This window comes from Triticum aestivum, chromosome 4D (assembly GCF_018294505.1).
Source record: "Triticum aestivum cultivar Chinese Spring chromosome 4D, IWGSC CS RefSeq v2.1, whole genome shotgun sequence".
NCBI classification, from domain to species: domain Eukaryota; kingdom Viridiplantae; phylum Streptophyta; class Magnoliopsida; order Poales; family Poaceae; genus Triticum; species Triticum aestivum.
In genome coordinates, this window is record NC_057805.1 from 441,478,377 (window position 1) to 441,501,206 (window position 22,830).

The following is a 22,830-nucleotide window of genomic DNA, read 5'->3' on the forward strand; positions in this document are numbered from 1 at the left end:
GTTAATCAAGTATTTGAAAAAAATGTTGAATAAGTATTTGAAAAATGTTGATCAAGCATTTGAAAAATGTTAAATGTGTATAGAAAAAAATGTTGACCATGTACTATAAAATGAAGAAATGTGTTGATCATTTATATAAAAAATGTTAATCAAATATTTAAAAAATGCTGAACAAGTATGATAAAAAAATTAATCAAGCATTTGGTAAATGTTAAATGTGTATAGAAAAAATATTGACCAGGTGATCAAAAAATATTAATATTGCATTTATAAAATGTTAATCAAGCATTTAAAAAACTGTTAGATGTGTATCATAAAAAAGTTGTTGACATATTAAAAAATGTAGAATAACAACCAAAAGAACAAAGAAAACCGGAAAAGAAATAAAATAAAAAACAAAGAAACGAAATGCAAAAAAGAATGAAAAAATGGAGAAGAAAAAAGAAAAGGAACAAAAAACATAGAAAACCGGCTAAAATCGCCTCAAATAGGAGGCGACTCTACTACTTACACCATGAAATGGACAGGCTCACTCCCTACTTCTCCCAATTTCCTGTGCTATTTTTACTACCATGCACGAATGGGCCGGCCCAACACGACCCGATGAAGGGAAAACCTTCAGTGAGAGCAAACTACCGTCTCGCTTAAAATAGTTGCCGGGCCTATTCCATAGCATGGCTATATCTCGCCTACTATATGATACCGAAGGATGATGACTCGCCTCAGGTGCTCCTGCAAACAGGCCGGCCCAGTAACGTTGTTTCTCTTTTGTTTTCTATACAGGTTCTCCGTATTGATTTTCATCAGGTTCCTTCGTTTCTTGGGGTTTTCATTTGTTTAGTATTTTAAATACATGTTGACAAATTATCCGAATACAAGTTGAACATTTGGAAAATGCACACTGAACATTTTGTATATGCATGTTCAATATTTTGCAGATACACATTGAACATTTTTCAAATACACGTTGAACATTTTTTCATATGCATGTCGAACATTTTTTAAATGCACATTCAATATTTTTTTGAACACACATTTAACATTTTCCATAAATACCATGATTTATTTTACACGTGCAAAAGTTTTTTTTGTGTTACAGATTTTTTTATTAAATTCCATAAACTTTTTATAAATGGTATGAAACGATTTTTCAAATTATATGATCAAACGCTTACTTTGTATAAATATTATTCAAAAATGTCACGAACATGTTTGTGAAACATGTGTACATTTTTTCAATGTGTTGAACAACTCTTCATTTATATGATCATTTTTTTACAAATTGCATTTAAAAATTATATTACATGAACATTTTAAATGTGCAGTGGACATTTTTAGAAATCAAGAACTGTTTATACTGGGCCGGACTTTTCAAGCTCCTTCTGGCAAGCCGTTCTTCCATCTCGTTAGGGACGAGATAAAGACGCACTCCATATTCCACGGAGTTGTCTCGCTGGGTTGTGGCCCAATAGAACTATGAGCTCCTCGCTACTGGCTACAAGGTTGCTCTCGAAATCACTAATTAAGGAGTACTCGTTGCAAAGAACACTCCCAGGTTACGACAAATGACACACATGCAGCACGTCACTTGTCACAATCTAGGAGTTTTCCCTTTTTTCGTAGATCCGTTTATTCAAAACGTTTTATTTCTTAAACCGTGCGTTCAAATGTCGAACCGTTTTCATCATTGGATTCCTCGCGTCGAGATCTTCAAAACTAGATTTCATGTTGATAGGTTTTGACGAACTTTTTTTTTAGAAAAAACCGGGCGAAAAAACCGAACCGGGAGCACAGTTTTTTCCCTTTCCGAAAGAGGCACGCCCGTGCCTCTCGTGAAATCACAACCGTGCCTCTCGTGGAAGCAAAGCCGTGACTCTCGTGGAAGGAAAAAAAACAAAAAACATATTATTTTTTTTCCGTTTTCGAGAGGCACGGCCGTGACTCTCGCGAAAGCACAACCGTGACTCTCGCGAAAGCAAAACCGTGACTCTCGCGAAAGAAAAAAATAGAAAACATGTATTTTTCCCCTTTCCGAGAGGCGCGGCCGTGACTCTCGCGAAAGCACAATCATGCCTCTCGCGGAAGCAAAACTATGACTCCGCGAAAGAAAGAAAAAACAAAAAACACATTTTGTTTTTCCCTTTCCTAGAGGCACGGCCGTGACTCTCGCGAAAGCACAACCGTGACTCTTGCGAAAGAAAAGAAAAACAGAAAACACATTTTTTTCGTTTCCGAAAGGCACGGCCGTGACTCTTGCTAAAGCACAACCGTGCCTCTCGCGGAAGAAAAACCGTGACTTTCGCGAAAGAAGAAAAACGCGTTTTTTCACGCAAATTTTTTTTCGATTTTTTAATCGAAAAGCTAAGAAAGACCGGGGGAAAACCAAAACGTCAAAAAAAACCGGAAAAACCCGTTTAAAAAGCCGAAAACACATGCGAAAAAATAAAATAAAAAACAAAATCCGGAGGGAGCGTCCAGAGCGTGACATGTGGCGAATGGCTGAGAGCGCGTCAAGTGGCACTGATCGTTGCGAGGCTCCTGAAGGAGCGCTCCTTAACTAGTTGCTCTAGCTAAAACAAACCCAGCTTTGGATGCTACTAGAAAAAAGGCGTTTCGTTTGACATTTTATTTTATTAAAAAATATCGCTGAAAAATACTTAGTTAGTTTGGGTGATTTTCGAAGGTTGAGGTAAATGATTTCCGAAGGTTTCTTGGTTATGTGTTGAAGGATGGATACAGCTGGATCTAGGTATTGTTAGTTTGGGTGAGATATATTGTGTCCCCTGTATCCCCAACACCTGATTGCATAACCAGAAAGTTTCGGGAGTTTATAAGCGGGAATTCAAGTAGCTCCTAGGATATCTTTCCGACAGATGCATGATATGAGATTGGCGTTCGACGTCTAGTGGTCCGCCTTTCCACGGTTGGTTTTACAGTGGTCTCGTAGTGTCTTAAAGAGTCCTTGGCTATGCCGACTCGGGGACACTTCGTATGTCATGTGCACTGCCTTCTACATGATGGTGCTGTACGATCAAGCCCGTGTGGGCCCCACCACGAAAACTTCAGACGAAATCTCTATCATATGTTTGTTCCGGCTTATTTTGCAAGCCAAATCCTTTGTTTTTTTTGTTTTGTTTTGTGGTATTCGAGTTGCTTCAATGACAAGTGTTGATTCCATACCTTATTCTAAGTGGTGTTCTCATATTCCTATGTGGATACTAATCCTTCGTGATCATCGAGTTTGCCATCTTAATTCTATTTCCAACCGGTGTGTTTCTCTTTGAGATGATCCCATCATTCTCCCCATTCGGAAGATCAATAATAAGTTTTCTCAACGTTGTTTGTTTCATCTGCCCCAAGTTGCCTTTGTTTTCCCGCCCTCCCACCCTCTTTCTTCAAGGACTCAGATTTCTTAATCATGTATCCATCTTCTGGAGGTGAAGTTTCTTCATTCTTTTCAATCAATGTTCTTATCCGGTGATTCTCAGGAAGATGCTCAGGAAGCTTCAAGTTTATCATTCTTCATTCTCGTATTCTTTTCCGGTGGATTCAATTTAAGTTTTCAGTGTTAATCACATTCCTTTCCTTGTTTCAAATGTTTTCTCATGCCGGTGCACCTCTTAATCATCCACCTCTTGATATTCATGTTTATCTGGAGTGTTGAAGATATCTCAGGAGATTCGTGTTTTCATTCAAGATCCGTTCAAGCTATCTCGAGGTTGTTATCTCATTCAAGCCATTTAATTCAACCGGTGCAATCTCCTTTTTCAAGTAATTTTTGTCAACGGTGCTTCTTTTGAGTGGGCCCTAACCCACAGGTCTTTTCCCAGGATCTTACCTGACTCTTCTAATTTTCCCGGAGCTTCTAAAATTCATTTCAAAGTTTGACGTAAGAATGGGTTATCATCAGTCATATGTCTTTCTCCAAGATCTTTCAAATTCTTTCATCGTTGGTTCATCATTTCTATTATGCATTGTTCCGGAGTGTCTCAATAATTTTGGTGGTATTTCTCGTCGTCATTCTCGGATTTTGAAGACCGAAGAAGAGTTCCTCTTAAATCCTTACCCGTTCTTCCAAAGATTCATGGTTCTAGCTTGATGCCATCCTCTCATAATTGTTTTTGATTGTGAGAATTCTTTTCACCCATCCGGAGCAATTCAAGAGTCTTTTCAGTTTGATTCTCTGAAGGCCATCATTTCAGAAGATTTATTCGTTCTCAACATTCAGCTCTCGTTCTCCAAATCTTACCGGTGCATCATTCAAATATCCTCTAATCAGTTCATGATATCTTCGTTTCACTTGTATCTAAATTCTTTCAAGTATCTTCGTTCATTTTCTAATTCTTCCCGGTGTTTCTTGATCTTTTCTTCGTTCTTTTTCAATTCTTACGGTGGTTCGTTCAAGAGTTCTCTTTCTTGGTTATCATTTTAATTCATTCGTTGTTTCCAAATCCCACCGGTGGTTCCATCAATACCTTCTGAAGTTTGCGCTATATCTCTCTTAATCCTTTCTACGGGAATAAGTAGTATGCCAAATCCGTTGCTTGTCCTCAATTTATATTGGTGAAGGATACGCATAACATAATTCTTGTTCTTGTTTCATCCAAGTGTTTAATTCTTTCAACCGGAGTTTGTTCGTGATATCAATATATCAGTTATATGTTGTCCATCTTTTCTTTCCGGAGTTCCAAGTTTTCCGCATTATCTCGTCGCAAAGCTCCATCTAAATCATCGCAAGGCTTCACCTAGTGTTCTCAACTTCTCTTTCTTTTTATCATCCTTTTATTACCAGAGTTCTCACGAAGGCTCAACATGGTGGTTCGTCAAGGTTTCCTTTCATTCCTCAATTGTTCTTCAAGATTTCTCTCGGAGTTAAGATCCGCCAACCTATACTCCAAAATAAACATGGTGTTCAACACATGTTCTGTTTTGAGGAGTTCAAGCATTCTTCATCTTGCATTCTAAAGTGCAATTCGTTCTACCTTATCTTTTGAGATGGTGTTATGTCATTCTTGATAATTTTCCCTTCGCGTTTCATGATTCACAAGTTTTCAAGAGTGACATATTTAAATCCATCATTTTCTGTTCGTTCAAGAGATCTTTTCAACCAATCAATCTTTTTGTTGGAGTTATATTGGGTTATATTTCACCTACAGCCTTCCCTAAGGAATGTTGCTATTTGTGGTGCTTATCTATGATCCAATTTTCTCCTTGTCATCTCGGTGAAGAAGTTTTTCATCTCTTTGGTGCTCTCAATCAAATCAATGGTTTCCATTAGTTGCCGGCTGTCACCTCATAGTCTTGAGATGTTTTTCCATAAGTCCACTACAAGCTTACTCGTTTCGTTGTTGGTTTTCCATCAAGTCCATTATAACCTTCTTGGAAGGGTGTTTTCCAAGCTTAGTTGTGGCAGAAGTTGGCATTTTCTTCTCCATTCTGTTATTCCAATGATCTATCTTCTATTCTTTTTTCCGGAGGCATTGTGATGTTTCTCTCTTCACTCATCATCTCGATTTGTGAGGACCGTGTTCTTTTCGTGCTTATCCATTTCCAACCGGAGTGTCGTGCCCTCTTTTCAAGTTCTTCCCATTCTGTCAAGTTTTGCGTCCCTTCTCAACCGGAGTGCTGTCTGAAATCTTTCTGACCCATTGTGCCATTCTTTCAATAGTTCCGGAGGCAGTGTGCTGTTGATTTCATTAAGTATCCTCTCATCTTGTTAAGTTCATGTTCAATTCCTTCCATTTACAGTCGGAGTGCTGTCCAAATTATATCATTCTTATTCCTTTTTTATCTTGTTTTAACCAGAGTGTTGTGTCTATCATTCCTCTTTTAATTAGAGTCTCATCCAAGTGCTTTCATTTTGCCAAGTTCATACTCTATCCCTTCCATTTTCCAACCGGAGCGTTATCGTAATTGATCCTTATCGTTCCTTGTACATCTCGTTTCAACCGAAGTGCTTGCATGTACTTCTCGTCCATTGTTCTCGTCATTCATAGCTTTGCAAACTCCAAGGTTCACATGGTGTTCCTTGTTTCTCTTTTCTACCGGAGTTTTCTCAATTTTGTTCAACTCTGTCGTATTCTTCTTTCAATTTTTCAACCTCTCAAGGGTCATTGGTTTCACTCGTTTGTCAAAGAAGCAACTTGTTTTACCTGTTCCTCTTCCGTTTGTCCCCGGTGCCATCCTAGATCTCGGGACGAGATCCTCTTGTAGTGGTGGAGTGTTGTAATGCCCCGAGACCGACGCTCCAGAAGACTTCCGGATGCTCTGAGTTTCGTCGTGTGATTTGTTTTGTTTGTTGCATCTCTTGCATTGCATCATGTCATCATGCAACCTTTTTTTTAAATACTCAGATAAATAAATTGTATGGATCTTCGATCCATTTAAATCGAGGGAATTCACATGGTTTTTTATCTTTATAACATATCCTCCCAATATTATTAGGGAGCTATAACAAAGTATTCCATTCTTTGGGAATCACCATAACACACTTGCAAAATAATTCCGTGCCTTTTCTGCTTCAAGTTTGGTCTCCAAACTCTGCCCTAAATTCTTTCTTCACTTTCCGGAGCTCCACCAAAAATCCAAACATTTTTGGACCTTCCCAACCCTCACTTCCTATTCAAATCATTTGAATTAAATTCAAATGCATTTGAATTTATATCTTTCAATCATGCCACTTCTATTTTTCCTGGATCAAGCGCATTTTTATGAGCCCGGGAAAATTAACCGCATGCGCAAATCCTTTCCCTAACCCTTCCTTTCTGTTCTTCTCTCTAATTTCTTTTCTATTAAAAGAAATATGAGGGAGAGAGAGAGAGAGAGCGCAGCCTTGCAGCCCAGCCGGCCTCTTGGGCCTAACCAACCAGCGCAGGCCCAGCCGCATGCCTATCTAACCCTAGCCCCTCACCACGCTCTCTCCCGATCCCCATCTCCTTCCCCTGCTCGCGCCACCAGAGAGGAGTGAGAGCCTCTCGCTCGATCCCGCAAGCAGGAGCTCGCGCCCAACCTTCCCCTCGCCGCCTCCTCCCTCCGCTGCACGCGAGGCCGTTCAGCCCCGTGCCCCTGCTGACCCTGCCGTCGCCCGGTCATTTTTCCTCCCTCGTTTGTTCCTGCTCCGCCGCCGGAGATCGCCAGGTCCGGTGACCCCTCGTCCAGTGTGCCCTCTCCTTCCTCGCCGGGTTTCTCCTCTGCCCGTGTCCGCACCTCGCTGCTCCACTCAGTCTCCCGCGGCTCCTCTGTTGCCGTCGCCTTGCTACCCGTGCTCCTCCTCTGCATGGAGCTCCACCACCTCCCTGGCCTCGGATCCGGCTGGTTCCCGCCGACCCAGTCGCCGTCCCGTGGCCGCCGTCTTCATCTTTGGTGGATCTCGTGCCGCTGCAAGCCCCTGCCTCGCCTCTGCTTCGTTCGAGCGGGGTGGAGGACGCTTCTCTGCTCGCCCGCATCGACCAGTGCCAAGTCCCTGCTGCCGACCTCTGTTTTCTTTGCTCGTCGCGTGAGCATCAGCACCCGCTCTCTTGCCCGTGCGTGAGTGCTCGCGTGGGTCACTTCGACTGTTGACTTCCTCAAGTTCAGGACCAAGACCCGAGACCCATGTACGATTACGCAACGAACGGTGGAGTTACACGAGCTACAAGTACCGCGACGACCCCGGGGACTGGATTCTGTCAAGTTCCTCTTTGATATGTGTACCACTACTTCCACAACATGTCGTGTACGACTACCGTCGCTCGGATTCGACAAGACAACGTGTACCACTACCGTCGCCAAGTTCGACTACCTCACGGTTACGCCAAGTTCATCTACGAAACGTGTACAACTACTTCCCACGACGACCCATGAACGACTACTTCCTCTACATCGTACCGAACTTGATCCGTTCCGAAACGCACGCTTCAAAGGTATAACCCCGAGACGACGCCCGTGAACGAATGCATGTGTGTTGTATGAGATGCTCGTGTTTGCACCGTGTCCGAGAGAGGTCTTTGCACGTTCCTCGATTGCCATGCCGCCGTACCGTGGGAACCCGGAATCCGGGAGCACCCCACCATCCTTGCATGACACGCTCACGCCCACTTCTTTTGCACCAGTATCTCCGTGAGCTATCGGAACCGATATGTTGTCGTGGCATCATTTTCGGATTCGTTGCCGTGGCACCCCTTTCTTCCACCACAGTGACAAATGCTTCATAACATGCTCATGTCAACATTTTCATAAAATTGCTTAAAACTTGCATATGTCATCCGCATCATGATAACAACATTTAAAATGTTTATATTTGTTGTTTCCATTAAATTGCTAAATGACATGGAGATTTTTCGAAATTGTTGCTTGTTGTCCCGGCCTCATTTAAACTTGCCTAGATAGATAGTCTTACTATGCTTCACCCCTTGCCACGTTTAATAACATTTAATATTGTTGGGTACATAACCGAGAGAGAACTAAATATTTGAATGTGGTGTTTCGTCAATATGCAACTCGTTGCATATTGAGCTCCACCTAATTTGTAGTATTGTTTGTAGCATTTTGCCATGCCATGCTTCATTTAAACCGGACATGCATCATACTTGATTGTGCATCATGCCATGTGTATGTGGTGGTTGTTTACTATGTTGTTTGCTTCTTTCCGGTTTGCTTCTCTCGTTAGCTTCGGTTTCGTTCCGGAGTTGTGAGGATCCGTTCGACTACATCCGTTTGTCTTCTTCATGGACTTGTTCTTCTTCCTAGCGGGATCTCAGGCAAGATGACCATACCCTCGAAATCACTTCTATCTTTGCTTGCTAGTTGTTCGCTCTATTACTATGCTGCGCTACCTACCACTTGCTATATCATGCCTCCCATATTGCCATGTCAAGCCTCTAACCCACCTTTCCTAGCAAACCGTTGTTTGGCTATGTTACCGCTTTTGCTCAACCCCTCTTATAGCGTTGCTAGTTGCAGGTGAAGTTGAAGTTTGTTCCATGTTGGGACATGGATATTGTTGGGATATCACAATATCTCTTATTTAATTAATGCATCTATATACTTGGTAAAGGGTGGAAGGCTCGGCCTTATGCCTGGTGTTTTGTTCCACTCTTGCCGCCCTAGTTTCCGTCATAGCGGTGTTATGTTCCTTGATTTTGCGTTCCTTACACGGTTGGGTGATTTATGGGACCCCCTTGACAGTTCGCTTTGAATAAAACTCCTCCAGCAAGGCCCAACCTTGGTTTTAACATTTGCCTACCTAAGCCTTTTTCCCTTGGGTTCTGCAGACTCAAGGGTCATCTTTATTTACCCCCCCCCGGGCCAGTGCTCCTTCGAGTGCTGGTCCAAACCGAGCGATGTCCGGCGCCCCCTGGGCAACCAGGGTCTATGCCAACCCGACGTCTTGCTCATCCCGTGTGCCCTGAGAACGAGATATGTGCAGCTCCTATCGGGATTTGTCGGCACATCGGGTGGCTTTGCTGGTCTTGTTTCACCATTGTCGAAATGTCTTGTAAACTGGGATTCCGAGACTGATCGGGTCTTCCCGGGAGAAGGAATATCCTTCGTTGACCGTGAGAGCTTATAATGGGCTAAGTTGGGACACCCCTGCAGGGTATTATCTTTCGAAAGCCGTGCCCGCGGTTATGTGGCAGATGGGAATTTGTTAATATCCGGTTGTAGAGAACTTGACACTTGACTTAATTAAAACGCATCAACCGCGTGTGTAGCCGTGATGGACTCTTTTCGGCGGAGTCCGGGAAGTGAACACGGCTTTTGGGTTATGTTTGACGTAAGTAGGAGTTCAGGATCACTTCTTGATCACTACTAGTTGACGACCGTTCCGTTGCTTCTCTTCTCGCTCTTATTTGCGTATGTTAGCCACCATATATGCTTAGTGCTTGCTGCAGCTCCACCTCACTACCTTCTCCTACCCATAAGCTTAAATAGTCTTGATCTCGCGGGTGTGAGATTGCTGAGTCCTCGTGACTCACAGATTCTTCCAAACAGTTGCAGGTGCCGATGATACCAGTGCATGTGACGCAACTGAGCTCAAGTGGGAGTTCGACGAGGACCTTGGTCGTTACTATGTTTTCGTTTCCTGATGATCAGTAGTGGAGCCCAGTTTGGACGATCGGGGATCTAGCATTTGGGGTTGTCTTCTTTTATTTTGGTTCCGTAGTCGGACCTATGTGTGTTCTCTGATTGATGTATGATTTATTTATGTACTGTCTGAAGTGGCGATTGTAAGCCAACTCTTTATCCCATTCTTGTTCATTACATGGGATTGTGTGAAGATGAGCCTTCTTGCGACAATACCTACAATGCGGTTATGCCTCTAAGTCGTGCCTCGACACGTGGGAGATATAGCCGCATCGTGGGTGTTACAGCAACACAACCATGATCCCCAAGTCGTGTGTGGCGCTCCCTCTCCCTCTAGTTCTAGTTCCTCCCCCGTCCACGTCCGTTGTGCTTGGTGAATCCCTACGGATAGTTTCACCACCACCGTCACCACACCGTCGTGCTGACAGAACTCACCTACTACTTCGCCTCTCTTGCTGGATCGAGAAGCCGAGGACGTCATTGAGCTGAACATGTGCTGAACGCGGAGGTGTCGTACGTTTGATACTTGATCGGGACGGATCGTGAAGGTGTACGACTACATGAACCGCGTTGATAAACGCTTCCGCTTAGCGATCTACAAGGGTATGTAGATGCTCTCCCCTTCTCGTAGCTATGCATCTCCATGGATAGATCTTGCCTGTGCATAGAATTTTTTTGTTTTCTCATGAGCCAGGTCTATGCGTAGATGATATGCACGAGTAGAACACAAAGGAGTTGTGGGCGGTGAGGTTCATATTACTTCCCACCAGTGTCTTATTTTGATTCGGTGGCATTTTGGGATGAAGCGGCCCAACCAACCTTACATTTCCACGCACATGTGACCGGTTCCACCGACTGACATGCAACTTATTTTGCATAAAGGTGGCTGGCGGGTGTCTGTTTCTCCTACTTTAGTTGAATCCGATTTGATTACCGCGGTCCTTGCAGAAGGTTAAATAGTAACTTGATAATCACCGTTGTGGTTTTGCATTGGTAAGAACGGTTCTTGCTAGTTGCCTGTAGCAGCCACATAAAACTTGCAACAACAAAGTAGAGGACATCTAACTTGGTTTTGCAGGGCATGTTGTGATATGATATGGGCAAGATATGATGTGATATATGTTGATGTATGAGATGACCACATTTTGTAATAAGTTCACGACTTGCATCTCGATGAGTACGACAACCGGTAGGAGCCTTAGGGTTGTCTTTAATTATTGTATGACCTGTGTGTCAATCACTTAAGCTCCATGTAATTGCTTTACTTTATCGCTATGCGTTAGCAATAGTTGTAGAAGTAATGGTTGGCGATACGACCCCGACACTATGATGGAGATCAAGGTGTCATGCCAGTGACGATGGAGATCATGTCGATGCTTTGGAGATGGAGATCAAAAGCACAAGATGATGATGGCCATATCACGTCACATATTTTGATTACATGTGATATTTATCCTTTATGCATCTTATTTTTCTTAGAACAACGGTAGCATTATAAGATGATCCCTTTACTTAATTTCAAGATAAAAGTGTTCTCCCTGAGTATGCACTGTTGCCAAAGTTCGTCGTTTCGAAGCACCTCATGATGATCGGGTGTGATAGACTCTACGTTCACATACAACGGGTGTAAGCCAGTTTTGCACATGCAGAATACTTGAGTCATATAGTAGATATGATCAACATAGAAATGTTCACCATTGAAGACTACCGCATCTCACGTGATGATCGGACATGGGTTAGTTGATTTGGATCATGTATCACCTAGACAACTTGAGGTATGTTGATTTAAGTGGGAGTTCATTAGTAATTCGATTATTTGAACTAAAATTTATCATGAACTTAGTCTTAATAGTTTTTGCATATCTATGTTGTAGATCAATGGGCAGTGCTACCGTTCCCTTGAATTTTAATGCATTCCTAGTTGAAAGATGATGGTAGCAACTACACGGACTAGGTCCTTAACTTGAGGATTATCCTCATTTGCTGCACAGAAGAATTATGTCCTTGATGCACCGCCAGGTGACGGACTTGCTGCAGGAGCTGAAGCAGATGTTATGAACGTCTGGCAAGCTCGATCTGATGACTACTCGATAGTTCAGTGTGCTATGCTTTACAGCTTAGAACCGGGACTTCAAAAGCGTTTTGAACGTCATGGAGCATATGAGATGTTCCATGAGCTGAATTTAATATTTCAAGCAAATGCCCGGGTTGAGAGATATGAAGTCTCCAACAAGTTCTTTAGTTGTAAGATGGAGGAGAACAGTTCTATCCGTGAACACATACTCAAAATGTCTGGGTATCATAACCACTTGACTAAGCTAGGAATTGATCTTCCAGTTGAGAGTGTTATTGACAGTGTTCTTCAATCACTGCCACCAAGCTACAAAGGCTTCATGATGAACTATAATATGCAAGGGATGACGAAAACGATTCCCGAGCTCTTTGTGATGCTGAAATCGGCAGAGGTAGAAATCAAGAAGGAGCATCAAGTGTTGATGGTTAACAAGACCACTAGTTTCAAGAAAAAGGACAAGGGAAAGAAAGGGAACATAAAAAAGAATGGCAAGCAAGTTGCTGCTCCCTTGAAGAAGCCCAAAGCTGGACCCAAGCCTGGAACTCAGTGCTTCTACTGCAAAGGAAATGGTCACTGGAAGCGGAACTGCCCCAAATACTTGGCAGATAAGAAGGGCGGCAAAGTGAACAAAGGTATATATATTTGATATACATGTTATTGATGTGTACCTTACTAATGCTCGTAGTTGCACATGGGTATTTGATAATGGTTTGGTTGCTCATATTTGTAAACCGAAACACTAGCTGCGGAATAAACAAAGATTGGCTAAGGACGAGGTGACGATGCGCGCCGGGAATGGTTCCAAGGTTATGTGATCGCCGTCGGCAGCTACCTCTACATCTACCTTCGGGATTAGTTTTAGACCTCAATAATTGTTATTTGGTGCCAGCGTTGAGCATGAACATTATATCTGGATCCTGTTTATTGCGAGACGGTTATTCATTTAAGTCAGAGAATAATGGTTGTTCTATTTATATGAGTAATATCTTTTATGGTCATGCACCTTTGAGGAATGGTCTATTCTTGTTGAATGTCAGTGATACACATATTCATAATATTGATGCCAAAAGATGCAAAGTTGATATTGATAGTGCAACATACTTGTGGCACTACCATTTAGGTCATATTGGTGTAAAGCGCATGAAGAAACTCCATGCGGATGGACTTTTGGAATCACTTGATTATGAATCATTTGATACTTGCGAACCATGCCTCATGGGTAATATGACTAAAACTCCATTCTCCAGAACAATGGAGTGAGCTAATGACTTACTGGAAATAATACATACTGATGTATGCGGTCTGATGAGTGTTGAAGCATGCGGCGGGTATCGTATTTTCTAACCTTCATAGATGATTTAAGTAGGTATGGGTATATCTACTTAATGAAACACAAGTCTGAAACATTTGAAAAGTTCAAAGAATTTTAGGGTGAAGTGGAGAATCATCGTAACAAGAAAATAAAGTTTCTACGATCTGATTGCGGAGGCGAATATTTGAGTTACGAGTTTGGCCTACATTTAAAACAATGTGGAATTGTTTCACAACTCACGCCACCTGGAACACCACAACGTAATGGTGTGTCCGAACGTAGTAACCGTACTTTATTAGATATGGTGCGTTCTATGATGTCTCTTACTGATTTGCCTTTATCGTTTTTGGTTATGCATTAGAGACGGCCGCATTCACATTAAATAGGGCACCATCTAAATCCGTTGAGACAACACCGTATGAACTATGGTTTGGCAATAAACCTAAGTTGTTGTTTCTTAAAGTTTGGGGATGCGATGCTTATGTCAAAAGGCTTCAGCCTGATAAGGTCGAACCCAAAGCGGAGAAGTGCGTCTTCATAGGATACCCTAAAGAAACTATTGGGTATACCTTCTACCAGAGTTCCAAAGGCAAGATCTTTGTTGCTGTCGGAGTAAATGGCCACGGGTAGCCTAACCGACTGCCCCTGGTTCTTCTGAAAAATTTATCAGGCCTTCGGGCCTCCAAGCACTCCAAGCATTGGGCCGCCTTCCCTGGCCGGCTACCTCTGAAGCCGACTCCCGGAAGGCGACCCAGCCTCAGCAACCCCTCCCCGGGATGACTACGGGGTAGCCGACTCCAAGAAGCCGGCCAAGAAGAACGCCGACTCCTAGAAGCCGGCCGAGACCACAACCACCAAAGCTACATCCACATAACGGTGACAAGACGGGGTGTGGCCACAGTGCGGCCCACTACCCCCAAGGCCCGAGGCAGGCATGGCCACAGGAGGCCGTACGGGATGACCGTCTCCTGTTCGGCTCGGCACTGTAGCCATGCCAGCCTCAACGTCATCCACGACCGACTCCTGTACGGCCCGCAGGCGCTGGGCCCCTTCCGCTAGAGAGAGGCGCGGAGGCGGCCCGGCCTCCCCCAGTCGGCCGAGGGTGTAGCCGGCCCCCAGAAGCCGGCTACCCCCTTCCTCGAAGCAGGAGCCCCATTAAGGAGACAAGACGAGGTAAGGCTACAGTGAGAGCCCCCGAGGCGGCCCACTGTAGCCATGCTTACCTCGACGAAGCCCTCGTCATCAGAGGCGAGGCTACAGTGAGCAGCCGCCGACAAGACCCTAGGCGGTGGGGCCGGCCTGTCGACCAAGAAGCCGGCAGCCGGCGGACCCACCAGCCGGCGGGACCCAACAGCCGGCGGAGAAGCCGGCGAGCGTAGACACTGACGGCTGGGACCAGTGCCCAGCCGGATTACCATTGTACCCCCGGGGGGTAGGCCTATATAAACCCCCGGAGCACCCATGCAAAGGGTGAGCTTCTGAACACAGCACACACACCATAGAGATAGAGAGAAGCAAGAGCTAGCCTTGTTCTTCTTCTCCCTTGAACCCAACAGCTTTAGGAGCGATTGTAGCTACCTTTCCTTGATCTAGTGATCATGCGGAGACCCCGCAGAGCAGGACTAGGGGTGTTATCTCCTCAGAGAGCCCCGAACCTGGGTAAGATCCGCCGGCGTGCATGTCTTCGCCTCATCCCGTTTCCAGGCACCGGCGATGTCTTATTGGCACCCACAATGATAAGCCATCCGTTGGCATATGTCGCACCAACCACCCGATATTTGGCGCCCACCATGGGGCCAGGTGCACCGCGTCCGGAGACCTGTTCTGGACGGGAACCCTCTTCCTCCCCCGCGAGCGCAGCCAGCCTGCTGCGCCCGATGGCGTTTGCCTCGACGCGTTGCAAGGCGTCGACGACGCCTACGCAGCGAGCTGCCTCGCCGATCTGCTCGGCGAGACTCGCATCTCCGACGAGCCTGCGTCCGACGCAGGCACCGACTACCCCGAGAACCGCCTCGTCACCCTCCTCGACCAGCTTCACGTCTCCAGCGAGCCTGCTGCAGACATGGAGTCGGTCGGCTCCACCGACCCGATGCTCATCGACTTCGACACAGCATCGCTTGACGCCTACCCCTCCGACGTGGTGGTCTTCGACGACCCCCTCCCTCGAGCTGACAGCGGCAGCAGCGCTGTCACCGAAGTGCTGGTCATCAGCCACGTCGCCAACTCGGGCGAGAATGCCCACGACGCCTTGCAAGCAGCAATGCATGACCTCTCCGTCCCCATCCCGGCCGACGCCGACGCCGAGACTCTGGAGGCACGCCGCCTTGCCCTCATCGCGGAGGGCCAGAAGATAGCCTCCATGAGACGCCTCACCGAGGCCCACCAGCGCGAAGTCGACCGCGCCGCCTTCGGTACGCCGATGCCTAGCGGCCCGAGCCGAGCCGGCTTCGTCCAGAAGCTCGGCGCGGCCGTCGCCAGCATGCTGGGGGCAGATCGCCCCGTCTACGCCACCCCGCTCGAGAATCTGCGAGCCACTCAGGCGGCTGCAGAAGAGCTCGATGGGCTGGGAGCCGACGAGCTCCCCTACATGGCAAGACGGATCCAGCAGCTGATCGACGCGGCTGCAGAACGGCACGAAGCCGGCGCCCGTGCTGATAGCCATCCCCCGCGCCGGGAGCACGCCGCGACGTCCCGCTCGCCGACTGCGAGCGGCGCGCGCCAGAAGAAAGACAAGGAGCCGGCTGCCAGCCGCAGCCGGACTCGCATTACCATCGAGCGCGATGCGGAAGGCCGCCCTCGAGCGGTTGAACACCAAGGAAATCTGCCTCCTCCCCTGCCTCGAAGAGAAAGACGCCTCACTCCGCCGCCTATCACACACCCGACTCTTGGCGACCGACTCGGCCGCCGAGAAGGAGTCGGCGAGAACGACGCCCGCCACAGGATCGACCGCCTTGCTCGATCCTTGGCGTTAGAAGAAGAAGACGATGTCGGCCCGCCATGCTTTGGCCCCCGCATCCGCGACGAGCCCTTCCCCAAAGGGTTCTCGCTCCCCAGAGACACGCCCAAGTACAACGGCTCGGTGAAGCCGGAAGATTGGCTCATCGACTACTCCACGACCGTCAGCATAGCCAACGGCAATCGGCGCGTCGCCGTGAAGTACGTCCCCCTCATGCTGCAAGGCACGGCGCGCACATGGCTCAACAGCCTCAAGCCCTACAGCATCAACAGTTGGCTGGACTTCACCGAAGTCTTCGTCCGCAACTTCACTAGCACCTACAAGCGGCCTCCCAAGCCTCGCCATCTCTCCCTCTGCGTCCAAGGGCCCAACGAGTCGACCCGTGACTACCTCACGCGATGGGCCGAGCTCCGCAACTCTTGCGAGGGGGTGCACGAGGTCCAGGCCATCGAGTACTTCACCGCCGGGTGCCGAGAGGGCACCCTCCTCAAGCACCGACTCCTCTGCGACGAGCCGGCTACCCTCGATGAGTTACTGGTCATCGCGGACAAATACGCCACAGCTGACTCCTCAATGAAAACGGAGCTCCGAGTGGACGCCTCGGGGAAAGTGATTGCTCCGGCTCCTAAGACGCCGGCTGGCGACCCTAATCGGCGCCCCTACCAGAACGACCACAAGCGCAAGGCCCCCATGCCGACTTCCTCCAGTCGGCAGGTGGCCACAGTTGAAGACGAGCAGCCCGAAGAATGGCCCGCTCCCAAGAAGAAGGGTGGAAGGCCGGCTTGGCAACCGTCTTTCTCCTACGAACAAGCTCTCGACGCCCCCTGCAAGTTCCACAGCGGCGCGAAGCCGTCCAACCACACAACCCGGAAATGCCACTGGCTCACCCGCATCACCAAGGGCGAGGGGATGTTGCCGCCTCCGCCTCCCGGCCCGCCGCCTCCAGCCCCCCAGCAGCCGGCGGCTCGGCCGGCAGTCGGCGCCATCCAAGACGAATTCCCCGAAGAGCACGCCGCCTACGTCATCTTCACTAGTCAAGCCGACGACAAGCGCAGCCGACGCCGACAGCACCAAGAAGTGAATGCAGTCGCCACCAGCGCCCCCGAGTTCATGCACTGGTCAGAAAAGCCAATCAGCTGGAGCCAGGCCGACCACCCAGAGGTGATGCCTTCGCCTGGCTCCTATGCAATGGTCTTGGACGTCACCCTCGCGACGGAGAGGCGAGCTGCCAGATTTTCCCGCGTCCTGATAGACGGCGGAAGCAGTATCAACATACTGTACCGCGATACCATGGAGAAGCTGAACGTCAAAGCGAAGCAGCTCATGCCGAGCCGCACCGTCTTCCATGGTATCGTCCCTGGCCTGTCTTGCTCCCCAATCGGCAAGATCAAAATGGATGTTCTCTTCGGAGACAAAGATCATTTTCGCCGAGAAGCAATATGGTTCGAGGTAGTGGATTTGGAGAGCCCCTATCATGCACTGCTCGGCCGACCTGCCCTTGCCAAGTTCATGGCTGTGCCCCACTACGCCTACCTGAAGATGAAGATGCCGAGCTCGAAGGGGATCATCACGGTAGCCGGCGACTACAAGAAGTCCATCGAGTGCGCCATGGCCAGTAGCCGGCTGGTCGAGTCCCTCGTGGTGGCAGAAGAGAAGAAGATGTTGGAACGGGTTGTGGCCATGGCCGGCAAGCAGCCGGCCTTGTCCCCCAACCCCAAGGATTGCGATGCGCAGGGCTCCTTCCAGCCTGCCAAAGAGACGAAGAAGATACCTCTGGACCCGGAGAACCCGGAGAGGTTCGCTGTCATTTGGGAGAACTTGGACAGTAAATAGGAAGGCGAGCTCGTCGACTTCCTCCGTGAGAATCGAGACATCTTTTCATGGTCCCCAAAGGACATGCCGGGTGTCCCGAAGGATTTTGCCGAGCACAAATTACATGTCCGAGCTGATGCGAAGCCGGTCAAGCAGCCCCTCCGCCGACTGTCAGAAGAGAAGCGAAGAATCGTGGGAGAAGAGATAGCCCGGCTCCTCGCCGCTGGCTTTATCATGGAAGTGTTCTTTCCAGAGTGGCTTGCCAACCCAGTTCTGGTTCTGAAGAAGAATAACAAGTGGCGTATGTGTATAGACTACACCAGTCTGAACAAGGCCTGCCCAATGGATCCGTTCACTCTGCCACGGATTGACCAAGTGATAGACTCCACAGCCGGATGCGAGCTGTTAAGTTTTTTGGATGCGTACTCAGGGTACCATCAGATCAAGTTGGACCCACCTGACCGCCTGAAGACTGCCTTCATCACACCCTTTGGAGCTTTCTGCTACCTGACTATGACATTCGGCTTGAGGAATGCCGGTGCCACTTTTCAGCGTTGCATGCAGAAATGCCTCTTGAAACAACTCGGCAGAAATGCCCACATCTATGTAGACGACATTGTGGTGAAGACGGAGAAGCGCGGTACCTTGCTGGAAGACCTGAAAGAAACATTCGCCAACTTGCGCCGATTCCAGATCAAGCTCAACCCCGAGAAGTGCGTGTTCGGAGTGCCAGCCGGCCAGCTGCTGGGCTTCCTGGTCTCCGAACGCGGCATCGAATGCAACCCTATCAAGATCAAGGCCATCGAGAGGATGGAGATTCCCACCAAACTGCGAGATGTGCAGAAGTTCACTGGCTGCTTAGCCTCCCTGAATCGTTTTATCAGCCGACTAGGAGAGAAGGCTCTCCCCCTGTACCGACTCATGAAGAAGTCCACTCACTTCGAGTGGAACGACATAGCCGACCAAGCCTTCCATGAGTTGAAGAAAATGCTGACCACTCCGCCTGTCCTGGCGGCGCCGACTGAGAAGGAGCCCATGCTCCTCTACATTGTCGCGACTAGCCGAGTTGTCAGCACTGTTGTTGTGGTCTAGCGCCCGGAGGAAGGCCGAGCCCAGCTAGTCCAGAGGCCGGTGTACTATCTCAGCGAAGTGCTATCCAGCTCAAAGCAAAACTACCCGCACTACCAGAAGATGTGCTATGGGGTGTACTTCGCTGCCAAGAAACTGAAGCCCTACTTCCAAGAGCACCCCATCATGGTCGTATGCACTGCCCTGCTCGCCGAGATCATAGGCAGCCGGGATGCATCCAGCCGGGTGGCAAAATGGGCCATTGCATTGGCGCCCTACACAATCTTCTACCAACCCCGCACTGCCATCAAGTCGCAAGCATTGGCCGACTTCCTCGTCGACTGGGCCGAGACCCAGTACCTACCGCCGGCTCCCGACTCTACCCATTGGCGGATGCACTTTGACGGGTCCAAGATGCGCATCGGCTTGGGAGCCGGCATCGTCCTCACCTCTCCCAAAGGCGACAAGCTCAAGTACACGCTGCAGATCCACTTCGCTGCCTCCAACAACGTGGCCGAGTACGAGGCGCTCGTACACGGGCTCCGGCTAGCCAAAGAGCTTGGCATACGCCGGATCCTGTGCTACGGCGACTCAGACTTGGTGGTCCAGCAATCGTCTGGCGACTGGGATGCCAAGGACGCGAACATGGCGAGTTATCGATTCCTCATCTAGCAGATCAGCGGATACTTCGAGGGGTGTGAGTTCCTCCACGTGCCAAGGGCCGACAATGACCAAGCAGATGCCCTAGCACGGATCGGCTCCACCCGACAAGCCATACCGACTGGCGTCTCCCTCCAGCGCCTCCTCAAGCCGTCCATCAAGCCGTCTCCAGAGTCGGATTCCATCTTCGTACCACCTGCGCCAGATACAGCCGGATCCAACTGGAGAAACCCCGTAGGCGGCACGGGGACTTCGACAACTGGCCCGGGGACTGCCGTAGTCGCACCCGGCCCGGGGACTTCAGAACCCGGCCCGGGGACTGCAGCAGTCGGCCCGGGGACCACAACGACACAAGAAGCAGTGGCCGACTCACCCAACCCACCCACCCGAGTCATGGTGGCTACATTAACAGAAGAAGAAGTCATAGCTCCCTCATGGGCCCAGCCCATCCTCAAGTTCCTAGTCAGCAGAGAGCTGCCGGCTGATGAGATCTCAGCAAGACTAGTGCAACGACGAGCTGCAGCATATACAATAATCAACAGAGAGCTTGTGAAGCGCAGCGTCACTGGAGTCTTCCAGCGTTGTGTCGAGCCAGAAAAAGGAGTGGCAATCCTCAAAGACATCCACCAAGGCGAATGCGGCCACAACGCAGCCTCAAGATCACTTGTGGCCAAGGCTTTCCGCCATGGTTTCTTCTGGCCGACTGCCTTGGAGAATGCTAAAGAAATAGTCAAGAGCTGCAGAGGATGCCAAGTTTTTAGTTCCAAGCAACACCTGCCGGCTTCTGCACTCAAGACCATTCCCCTCGCCTGGCCTTTTGCCGTCTGGGGACTGGACATGGTGGGCCCTTTCAAGACAGCCCACGGCGGCTTGACGCATCTACTTGTCGCTGTGGACAAGTTCACAAAGTGGATCGAAGCAAAGCCGATCAAAAAGCTGAATGGGCCGACTGCCGTGACATTCATCACCGACATCACTACTCGGTACGGCATGCCGCACAGCATCATCACCGACAACGGCACGAACTTTGCCAAAGGAGCACTGGCACGTTTCTGCGCGACGCAGGGCATCCGACTGGACTTAGCGTCCGTTGCCCACCCGCAGTCAAACGGCCAGGTCGAGCGAGCAAATGGACTCATCCTCTCCGGCATCAAGCCCCGACTGGTTGTACCACTGGAGCGATCGGCCGGCTGCTGGCTCGAAGAGCTGCCGGCTGTCCTCTGGAGCCTGCGCACTACACCCAACAAGTCAACCGGCTTCACTCCATTTTTCCTCGTGTACGGTGCTGAGGCTGTCATCCCAACACACATCGAGTTCGACTCGCCTCGGATCACCATGTACACGGAGGAGGAGGCCAAAGAAGCAAGAGAAGACGGCATGGACCTACTGGAAGAAGGCCGGCTGCTAGCACTCAGCCGGTCCGCCATCTACCAGCAAGGGCTGCGCCGCTACTACAACCGTAAGGTCAAGCCAAGATCCTTCCAAGAGGGCAACCTTGTGCTCCGGCTGATCTAGCGAACAGCCAGCCAGCACAAGCTCTCGGCCCCTTGGGAAGGCCCCTTCGACGTCAGCAAGGCACTCGGCAACGACTCCTACTACTTGATCGACGCGCAAAAACCAAGAGCACGCAAGAGAGACGACTCCGGCAAGGAGTCGGAGCGACCATGGAACGCAAACCTCCTGAGACGATTTTACAGTTGAAAGCAGTATGTATCATGCTACCATTTTTTTGTATTAAAGTACAAACCAACAGGCCCCCCGAGCAGTACTCGGGGACTGCCCTTGTTTATCTATGAATGACAAGTGTCATATCCATGAATGTATTATTACATTTTGAATTCTTGTCTGGCACCGGGTTCGACTAGTCGGCCCGGGGACTGGCCGCCTTGAGCTATATTGAAAGTTCTACCTGAAGTCAGAAAAGTAGTGTGCCGGCTCCCGAGTCCCCTCTTGTTGAAAGTCGCAGCTCGAAGAACCGACTGTCCGACTAGCAAGAGGCAAGGCAGAAAGGACGCCCACACGAAAAATGGCTAAGGAACAACGAACCTATATAGCAAAGAGACGGCCTCCAAACATGCCTGCCGGCTGCCAGAATAGCCGGCTGGCCGGCTTCCTAAACACTTAGCTTTAGTCCAGCAAAGCTAAAGTACTCCTCCCCCCAATTGGCCAAGCACTCCTCTAGCTACAGATTGCAGAGCAACTGTTGGACTGGGGAGGCGGCAACCAAGGGAAGGCGGCAAAGGAAACATCAGAAGGACAAAAAGCAAAAGTACAAGGAAAGGCCAAATGCATAAATTATATATACACATAAAGCCCCCAACAGGCTGGCAACAGACATAAGTTCGAATACACCCAGTGGGTGGAATTGTGCAGACTTAACCAAACATTGTTCCAAAAGTAACTAGACAGGGAAAATAAAGACGGCAGACTAAGGCGCGCTGCGGAGGCCGAGCTGGTCGGTGAAGGCGGCCTCGCCGGCTGAAGGAGTGGCCGCCTAGCAGGTCTCGGCTTGACCACCACCTACGACAGGAGACGCACTCGCGCGCGATGTAGTGCTGGAGGCGCGGTCAGGCTGAGGCTGGCCGGCTGCTCCACCAGCCGGCTCGGCGTCTTCACCCTCCTCCTCCTCTTCTTCACCCTCGTCGCTGGAGTCGATCTCCTCCGCCGAGTCCTCACCGTCCGCCGGGTTCAGCCCGAAACACTCCTCCGGCTGGGCGACACCGTTGTCATCTACCTCGGGGGCGAAGACGCTTGTGTCGGTGTAATCGGCGATCGCCGAAGCCCGCCGGATGATAGCCTGCCGCGCCGGCTCCAGCTCTGTGTCGGCTTGCTGCCGCCAGGTAGCCAGCTGATCCAGGCTCAGGTCGGGATACCAGGCCTTGA